This window comes from Spinacia oleracea, chromosome 1 (genome assembly GCF_020520425.1).
Source record: "Spinacia oleracea cultivar Varoflay chromosome 1, BTI_SOV_V1, whole genome shotgun sequence".
In the NCBI taxonomy this organism is placed as follows: Eukaryota; Viridiplantae; Streptophyta; class Magnoliopsida; order Caryophyllales; family Amaranthaceae; genus Spinacia; species Spinacia oleracea.
The window spans coordinates 41,484,426-41,494,260 of NC_079487.1; the positions used below are offsets into that span (position 1 = coordinate 41,484,426).

The following is a 9,835-nucleotide window of genomic DNA, read 5'->3' on the forward strand; positions in this document are numbered from 1 at the left end:
CTTCCACTTGAACTGAAGCGGCCTCTAGCTAGGCATTCAGCTCACTTGATCTCACTGAATTATTAACTTGTTTAATACTGAACCGCATTTATTAGACTTAATATTAAATGCATACTTGGACCATGGACATTATTTCCTTCAGTCTCCCACTTGTCCTTAGGGACAAGTGTGCATTTCCTAATTCCTTTGTCGCTCGATGCTTGAACTTGAACATAAGGTAAGAGTTGTCATCCTTATTATGTCCAGAGGTGTTTCTCGGTTTCAGAGTTCAACTGATCAAATAAACAGATAATCATAGCCTATGATTCATCCGAGCACGACCATGCATTTTACGGTTTCTAGCTCTCCGAGTGGCCTTGTACAACTTTTAAGCATCTCATCCCGATTTATGGGAGGACAATCCCAATCTTGCGATCTTGATATTAGACTTCGTTTGATAGGCGATTACCTGAGCGTTTCCTTTATAGCCTCCTTTTACGGTGCGACGGTTGGTCAACGTCAAAGTAACCAGTTCTCAAACAAGTAATCTCAAATCACTCGGGTATTGAGGATTTAGTGTCTAATAACTTTAATGAAATTTACTTATGATATATTTTCATCTCTTACAGTAAAGTTTCATAGGTCTGTCCGATACTAGTCTTCCCAAAGTAAGTATCTATGCAAATGATTATGACATTGCCATGTCCACATAGTTCAAGAAACAGAACTACTAGTCATCTTGCATTCTAGTCGTCTAACGTTTTCTATGCGTCCATCTTTATAGAAAACTCCGACCAGGGACCATTTTCAACTTTTGACATTCAAGTTCACTTGATAGACATTTCTTAGTCACAGGACTGGTCCTGACAGTCTATCTTGAATATATCGTCAAATTTGAAGGGACTCATCATTTAATACTAAACCAAGATTAAATGGAATATGAAAATACATTTCATATATGATAAATGTTCAACCCTAATGTTTTACAACCATGGGCCTCAAACCCATATTTAAAACAGTTCATGGAATTCAAAGCTATGCTTGATTTCCAGTGCTACAACGTGAGTGTTGTTTCTCACTTGTTGCATAGGTTTAGTTATCTTGCTTTGCCAATCTTAATATTCTTTTCATCGAATGTTCTTCGAGATAGATGATAAGATCTTTTGAGTATTTTTATTTTGTTGGTCCATATCAAAATGCATTCGTTTTGAAGCGGCTAATATGGGATAATTGTCTTCTGGCGCATGAAATCTTCACGTATGTGAAGAGAAGGAAGAGAGGATTGGAAAGATGGGAAGTTCTTAAGACTGACATGAACAAAGAGTATGATCGTTTTAAGTGGTAATTCGTAGAATGGCTTCTGATAGCATGGGATTTCCGTCTTATTGGAGGTACTGGATAATGCAAAGCATAAAGACAATGTCATATTCGATCCTGATTAACGGAGAACCTTCGACAACTTTCAAGCCAAAGTGTGGGCTACGGCAAGGAGATCCACTATCACGTGCATGTTTATCTTGGTAGTGAAACTTCTATCACAAATGATGATTGTTCTAGAGGAGGGTAATCGAATAAAAGGGATCAGAATCACAAGGCAAGTTCCTTCTATGCATCTCGCATCTCTTCTTTGCTGACGATTTTCTCTTTTGTTTCAAGGCGAATAAGCAATCATGCAAGCAAATAAGAGATACCATTGATGCATTCTGCACAGCTACTGGGGAGGCCATCAATTTTGAGAACTTGAATGTCATGTCAACCCTAATACACCCGCGCGTGTTAAGATTAAGCTGAAACAAATTTTGGGAACTCCATGTACAGTAAAACTCGGCAGATATCTAGGGTGCAATATTGAAATAGATGGTGATCTGTCAGGATTTTGATCCCCTTGCGGAGAAATTTCAAAAAAGAATTCGAGCTGGCAACATTTGGCTTTATTCTCCTATTGGATGCCTTCTTCTGATTAATGGAATCCTAGCAGTGCTCTGTGTGAATTTCATGTCAGTCTTCTCTTGTCAAAATTTATCACGAAGAAGATGAACTTACTTCTTATGTGGTATTGGTGGAAGACTTCAAAAACAGCTCAGGTTGCGTTTGGATACATTCATTTCATTTGAAATGATAGAATTGATCCAAATTCCTTGAACTCCCGAGATGTACGGGGGGTGTTGGTTTACGAAACATTGAAGCCTACAACAAGAACTCTCATCATAAACCAAGCCATTCGGATGTATCACAATCCTCACAGTTTGGTTTCCCGTGTTTACAAAAGTGTTCAGAGTGAAGGTAAGGGATTCAACAAGGTAATTTATTGTGGTGACACGCTGATACAAAGAAATAGGTGGCAACCAGTTCGAGAAGATGTTTCTTCTATTGGAGAATACAGTAGAGTAAGAAACTTGTTTCATTCAAGAAGCAGGAAATGGGATGCTAAGAAGATTTGGCAAATTTTCATGAAATATACAGCTACAGAGATTCTAGGTACTCATATTTCAGAACATTCGGGTCCGGATCAATATCATTGGATAGGATTGGATCAAGGGAAACCATCAGCCAAATCCATATATGCATTGATTGTAGGAGATCAAGAAGATATGAAGAAGCATCAAGTTCGTCACAAGTTCTAGAAGAAACTATGACATTCCACCCTTCTTCCAAAGTGGAAAGTCTTTGTGTGGAAAGTCATAAATAAGACTCTCTCTCTCATAACAAGGTTAAGAAAGAGAGGTATTCAAACAGAGGAATGTTGTTTATTCTGCAAACAAGAAAAGGAGCCTGAAGATCACATATTTCGTTGGAATAAGAACTTGTTGTTGCTCCAATAAAGATAGCCGATTGGATTAAGAACTTGTTGTTGTACCTTTGGAATCAGGATGGAAAACAAAGCGAACGAGCTATGGAGGTTGTTCTGGTTCTTTGGTCTATTTGGATTCATAGAAACAAAGCGGTATCCAGGAAGGAGCAAATTAATCCGTTAGAATTAATGAAAAGTATTGATAGTAGCAGAAGATCAATGACGGATGCAATGACTCTTCGAGATCAGAGGGTGGGAAGAGAGGATGATTAACAAGTGAAGTATAATCTGCATGTATGGGAAGACTAATGTTATCTGCCTTGCAGGTACGACTAGGAGTTTCTCGAATATTCTCCTAATATATTGATGGTGCTTAGAAGTGGATCACGAAGAAACAGATAGCCATAGTAGCTATAGGCTGGGTTATTATGGATGGGAATCGCATTGTTAAGGAGCAAGGAAGTCTGTGTTGGTTCCAATACAAGCGCATATCAGATATGTATGGGCAAATACATATCAGAATAAAAGACAAAACGGGAAAAAAGACAAAACATAAATTAAATGGTACTTTTTTAAACACAAATGGTACCTTTTTTTTTTACCGAATGGTACTTTTTTTTACAGAATGGTACTTTCTTTTACATGAATGGTACTTCATTTTTTGTCTTTTAGCTATTTGTTTTTTAGTTGATACACATATCTGATATGCGAAAAAACAACTTTGTTGACGGCTCTCACCAGCTATCCTAAGTGTCATTTCAGTGTAATTTCAATATGCCAGGATTTCCTAGAGATAGTGGAAAATATGAACAATGTTTGCATTATTAAAGGTAGTAGAGATAGTATAATTGAAGCCCATAATCTGGCTACTAGAGCTAGAAAGAACGGGCTTTAAGTCTTTCCTTGGTTTGTTTTAACCTTAATCAAACATAAAAAAACATATGTATAATGGTTTGTTACTCAAAATTTTCATTTCTTTTAATAAACCGTTGTTTTGCTAGCTTTACCGTAGTTACATGCACTTTTGTAAACTTAGCAATGGGCGTCTAAGAGACAACAGAAGAAATAACTCTAAATTTAATTTTGAGATGGGAGTGAGTGATAATTTGTGTTTTGTTATTCTTCAACCATTCTTTCTGAATTGAGTTTCATTATATTTCCAAACAAAATATTTTCTCTCTCCGTTTCTGTTTTTATTTACCCAATTTGACCACTTTTATGAGTGATTTTTAGATCAAATGGAACAAGTAAAATGAAACCTAAGAAGTAGTTACAAATTTTATTTGAAGTTATCTTATTAATGGAATATGATGATTAGAGTGAATAATAGAATATAATTAATTGAGGTCCTTATCTTTTTTGCTTTGGCATCTTCATCCCGTCTACATAGCTCTAGATCTTTCTACCAAGACCATTAATCGTTTATCTTTAGTCTTTTATCTCCTTCCTTTATGTCATTTTCTTCATTTACTACTCCGTATATTTCTAATTTCATAAAATGATTTAAAATTAACTGAAATTTTCTCATAATAAAAAACAAACTTTTACTAAGAGACAAAGATAAAATCACATAGCTATGTTACAAGCTCGTAAACTAATTAAGATTGCGAAAAGTACATATGTCTTGTTATCAGATACATCTAATGTTAGATGTACTAAACCGCCTGTTTTTTTTTATCGAATTTTAAAGTTTGGTGGTTTATTTGATGTTTTGGAGAAGACTTTAACAACATTCTTCAAAAAGCCAACAGCAGCATAAAGCTGCAAGGCTGCGCGCAGCAATCCATACAAGAAAATGAACAATCATTAGACCACACCAAGATCAAATAACACAACTAACACTGGATATTATTTTTATTATTCACATGACAATATATATATATTTAAAAATATATAAATAGCATGACCTGTATGTTCATAAAATGATAAATTAAATACACATAAATTGAAAAATTCACTCCACAAAATATATTAAGAAGATGGTAGAAAAATCATCATGAATCCATGAATCTTTTAGCAGCAGCACTCTTCACAGATCCAACAGCAACATAACCCCGCCAAACTGCAATTTTAGACAACATACAACAAACCAATTAACAAACAAAATGAATAACTTATTATAATTTGGTTTATCGAAAGAATAAAGAACAACAGAGAAAGGTATATATGTAACGTACCATCCTTCAATGAAACCTTTCTCGCCCCTCTTCTTGGTACCGAACCAGCCCTTCTTCTTCATCTTTCCTTCGGGAGTATTTAGAGTCGGGTAACCTATACAACCATCACAACTCCAAAATTAACTCAAACTCACAATTAATAACCACACAAAATTAAAACATAGGATCGGGAAAATGAATACCAGCAGGAGGAATGTTGTCCATGTTTTGTTGCTGCTGCTGCTGCTGTTGTTTTTGTTGTTGAGTTTCTGACTTACTCATATTCTCTGTTTGGTAGGTGATCACAAATTAATTGGGTAGTTGTAGTTGTTTTTTTTTGTAAGGCTTGATAAATTAAAACTCTTGTAGTAAATATTATGGTAGGATATGACTAATATTCCTACTTGTATATATAGGCAAACAAGGCATAAAGGTAAAAGGTAAGAAAGAATTTTCAAAAGGAAGGTTCCAAATAGGCGCTGATTTATTGGAGCGCGTTTTTTTTAATATTTTATTCACATTTGTATTTTATTTATTTATGAAATATTGCAAACACACGGCTGCTACGTAGGTGGGTTAAAGAATCTTGGGTTAACACGGTTATTATGTGTGGGTTAATGATAACAAATCAAACTTTGCTTCGACAAGTATTTGTTCAAGTTTTATCCACTTTCGTAGACTTACTTGTCATAGTTGGAGGAATTAGGGGGTGGCGGGGCCATGGCCCTTCATGATATGTTTAAAAATTAAATATATATTACAAATATTCCCTCCGTCCCATAATTATCTTCCTGTTTGACCAAAAACACGGATTTTAAAAGTGGAATAAAGTACATGCAAAAGAGAATATAGTACATGGGAAAAGTGGAATATAGTACATGGGTGGGGTTTTTAATTCAATTTTAATTAATATAGTACATGAGAAAGTGGGGACCTTAGTAGCCAAAACACTACAAGAAATCGCTTGATTACCGACCATATTTACCGACCGCCCATAAAAGTGGTTGGTAAAACTAAATTTACCAACCAAAAATAAAGCAGTCGGTAATTTATCGACCGATATAGAAGCGGTCGTTATTTTTTAAATTTACCGACCGCTTCTAAAGCAGTCAACAAATTAACGACTGCTTTTCTAAGCTTTTCGACTACTTAATAGTCAGTAAAAATCTGATTAGTTCCAAAATATATTTAAAATTTTACCAACCGCTTATTGAATAAATCCGACCGGTATTAGCGGTCGTTATTTATTTCAAAAAAAATTTGTAGCATCTTCAATTATTGAATTGGGTTTAGTCGACCAACTGAACTCCTCATTGTACATTCGGAAAAAGAAAAAAAAAATGCACGGAGCAACGGGGGATTACTCGACCAACGAATTGGGTGAAGCCAGCAATCTTTTTACCGACCGCTCATACAATAGTCGGTAAAAAGAGATTTTCCGACCGAACAACAGGTAGTCGGTAAAAAATTATTTACCAACCGCCCAAGCAGTCGGTAAAAAGTTATTTAACGACTGACAAGTAAGTAGTCGGTAAAAAATTATTTACCGTCCACCAAAGCAGTCGGTAAATAATTATTTAACGACCGCTTAATTAGTAGTCGGTAAAAGGTCATTTACCAACTACAATAACGATTGGTAAAGTAGCCACTTTTCCAAAAAAAATTGTCGATTGCTCTTCACTAAACAAACCCTAAAACAAACCCTTGCCTGCCTCTTTCTCACAGCCGCTCAAAGTCTTCTCTCACCTACCTCATCTCTTTCTCTCACTTGTCTCCTCCCCCTTTCTCTGGATCCCCCATCTTTCTCTCACCTTACCTCCATCTTATTCTCTCTGATTCTCTCATCCTCTCAGACTCTCATCTCCATTTATTCATTTCTTGTTACTTCTCTCTCATTCTCTTCTCAACCATACAAAACACAATAATAAATAACAAAATCAAAACAATATAAATAAAAACTTACAAGAAGAACAAGTTTGGGTGCTTGTGTTGATTTTTGAAAGGTTGGTCTTTGGAGATTTGTCCTCTTCATCTCTTTTCGTTTGCCCATGGAGATTTCGAAAGGTTGGTTGAACTTATTATTTTTATTTTATCTATTTGATCTTGGTTGATGATTTTTTTTATTATGAATTTCGCATGATTTTTGTAATTGTTGGAATTTGATAGAAATTGTTATGTTTTTGGTTGAATTTGGTTTTTGTGAATTAGGGCCGTGGTGATTGGGGGCGAGAAATCACGTCGACGATAGCGTCTCCGTTCAGGTTCTATTGTTGCAGCTTAGGCGTTTCTTTGGGCACATATCAACTACCCTTTTCTTATGGAAGAATTCCCTTATTTAAGGATTCTGAGGCAAAATGTCAATCTTCTTGGTGATTTTGTTTAATTTAGGTGGTTGTAAATTAAGTTAGATTTCTTAATTTTTTGGATGTAATTATATTGGTTATTTAATTTATTAAACATTTATTTTTAGTGATTAAATTTTTTGGTTGATATAGCGTAGTTCGAAAGCAGTAGTTATTTTGGTTATATAGCATTGAGTCTAGCATGCTTTTTTTTTATTAACAAAATTTCAAATTACCGACCGCATTTATAGACGGTAAAATACCGACCACCTATGTAGTCGGTCAGTAATTTAGCAACCGCTTTAGCTATCGGTAATTTAGTGACTGCTTAGGCGGTCACTAAATTAGCGACTGCCTTGACGGTCACTAAATTAGTGACTGCTGAGACGGTCACTAAATTAGCGACTGCTTTGTAGTCGCTATTTCAGACGGTAAATATTAGCGACCGCTTCCCAGTTGGAGTTTTCTTAATTACCGTCCAGGTGAACACTGACCGCCCTTTTACGACCGTTGGCGGTCGCTAAAAAATTTACCAACCGTTTTTCGTATTTTACCAACCACTTTTGGCGGTCGGGAATTAATCAATTTCTTGTAGTGAAATTAGAAACAGGAAGATAATTTTGGGACGCTCGTTTAGGAAAGCAGGAAGATAATTTTGGGACGGAGGGAGTATATGTTTAATATAGCTCAACTGCTCAAGTGATTATATTATTTTAATAATTTGATGTTGTTGGAGGTATAAGATTCGAATCTTACCTCTCTTCCCTTATTTTTTTTCTTTATTTTCGCCGAACTTATATTATATGAACTTATCTGAACTTAACTGAACTTATTCTGTCTAAAATAAGTCAAAATAAGTCGAACAGAACAGAGTCTTATTAAAATAAGATAAAAGTGTGATAGTGGGTGAATTATATATTGTAGTAAAAATATGATGTGAGTAAGTGTGAGGACCACAAGAATGAGAGAAATTTTAATATAATTGGAAATGAAACCATGACATGCCACAAAAAAAAGATGAGTTAACCCCATGATTGGGGTCCAAGTTTTACAAAAAATCACCAATTGGGACCTCACTTTTTTTTGGTTAATTATTGGGACCTCATCTTACTTTTTTAGCCAAAGTTAACTATGGTGGTTAAAAAAATGTTAAGTCCTTGGGTTAAGAAATAAGAAATATAATTATAACATTTTATTTTTGTAAAAATACAATACTAATTTAATTAATTAATTGTTATTCTTACACCTCCAATATCCCCTCTTGAACAAACATCATCAAAAACTACCAACACCACATTAATTTCTATGTTCTTTATTAATGAAGTTCGTCCATTATAGATTTATAGTTCACAGTTCAATGATAAATTGATAAAAAAAAATGTTAGTAACTAATTTCTAATATTTACACAATTTTACTTCGAAACCAACAAAACCAAAATGTTCCCTTGAGTGTTTTAACATAGAGCTATAAAATGGGTCATGTCAAGGGCGGCTCTGGCCCAAACTTAATGAAATTGGTCTGTTCGGGTCAAAAACAAGTCATATTTAGTCAGTTTAAGTGAACTATTTATCATAGCCCAGCCCGTTCCGACCCATGTTTTTTTAAAAGAAAATGAGTATACGAGTCACATCCTAAAAATACTTCGTAGTCTGTATCAATCTATCATACTTCTCACTGTATGTCACCCCTTTAAAAGGCATTTTCATTTGAAACAATGGTCGAACCACATTTTACTTTCAATTAATTTATAAAGTATGCAAAAATTTTGCTCTCCTTAAGTGATTAAGGTACAAACATCACGAAGTAAACATAAAAAAAAAAAAAAAAAAGAAAAAAAAAAATCAAACAATAACAAATCGATCAAAATCAACACAAAAACAATAAAATTTAGCAGTATTAATATCATACAAAATCACAAAATTAACCAATTCAATCATTAATCTCACAAAAAATCACAATTTTTTTTTTTTGAGGGGAACAAAAAATCACAAACTTAACAAGTGCCCAATAAACCCAAATAAAACCCCTAAATAATTGCAAATAATACTACTCCGTACTTATTAAGTCATAACTCTTGTAATTTATTTTTGATTTATTTTATTAGTTTGAATAGTCAACCTTGAGTTAAAGGTGAGTTAAACTACCAAAAATCTAACCTTAGGTCCCAATTATTGACCAAAAAAAAGTGAGGTCCCAATTGGTGATTTATTGCAAAACTTAAACCTCAATAATGAGCTTAACTCAAAAAAAGATAGTATATCTTTTAATTAAATACGAACGATTATAAAAAGTGCATCATTTAATTAAATGGAGGGAATAGTAGTCATTTTACTAGAAATTCTCTGTATAGAATACACGGTAGTGATTTTACATACATTGTACTCTGTAGCTTTTTTTTTGTCAAGCTTACGTGACAGTTACTTTGTGAGCTAGGTTGCTTAAATGAAAGTTTTTTTTTTTTTTTTTTTTTGACAATAGCTAAAAAAAAACCAGACCCTTAGACTAAATTACATGAAAACGATACACCAGTTGATCGGCAACTGTTAGCAATAATATGTGCCCTCTG

General features: G+C 34.2%; 2 long non-coding RNA genes across 2 annotated transcripts; one reads left to right on the top strand and one right to left on the bottom strand.

The window, feature by feature from the left end:
• Window positions 1-4,597: 4,597 nt before the first annotated feature.
• Window positions 4,598-5,313, bottom strand: LOC110790400 (uncharacterized). Its single transcript, XR_002533780.2, has 3 exons — window positions 5,130-5,313; window positions 4,948-5,041; window positions 4,598-4,832 (listed from the first exon to the last, which is right to left on the bottom strand). It is a non-coding gene; the product is annotated as an uncharacterized lncRNA (long non-coding RNA).
• Window positions 5,314-5,926: 613 nt separating this feature from the next.
• Window positions 5,927-7,416, top strand: LOC130465840 (uncharacterized). The gene is made up of 2 exons (XR_008925857.1): window positions 5,927-6,990; window positions 7,135-7,416. It is a non-coding gene; the product is annotated as an uncharacterized lncRNA (long non-coding RNA).
• Window positions 7,417-9,835: the final 2,419 nt, after the last annotated feature.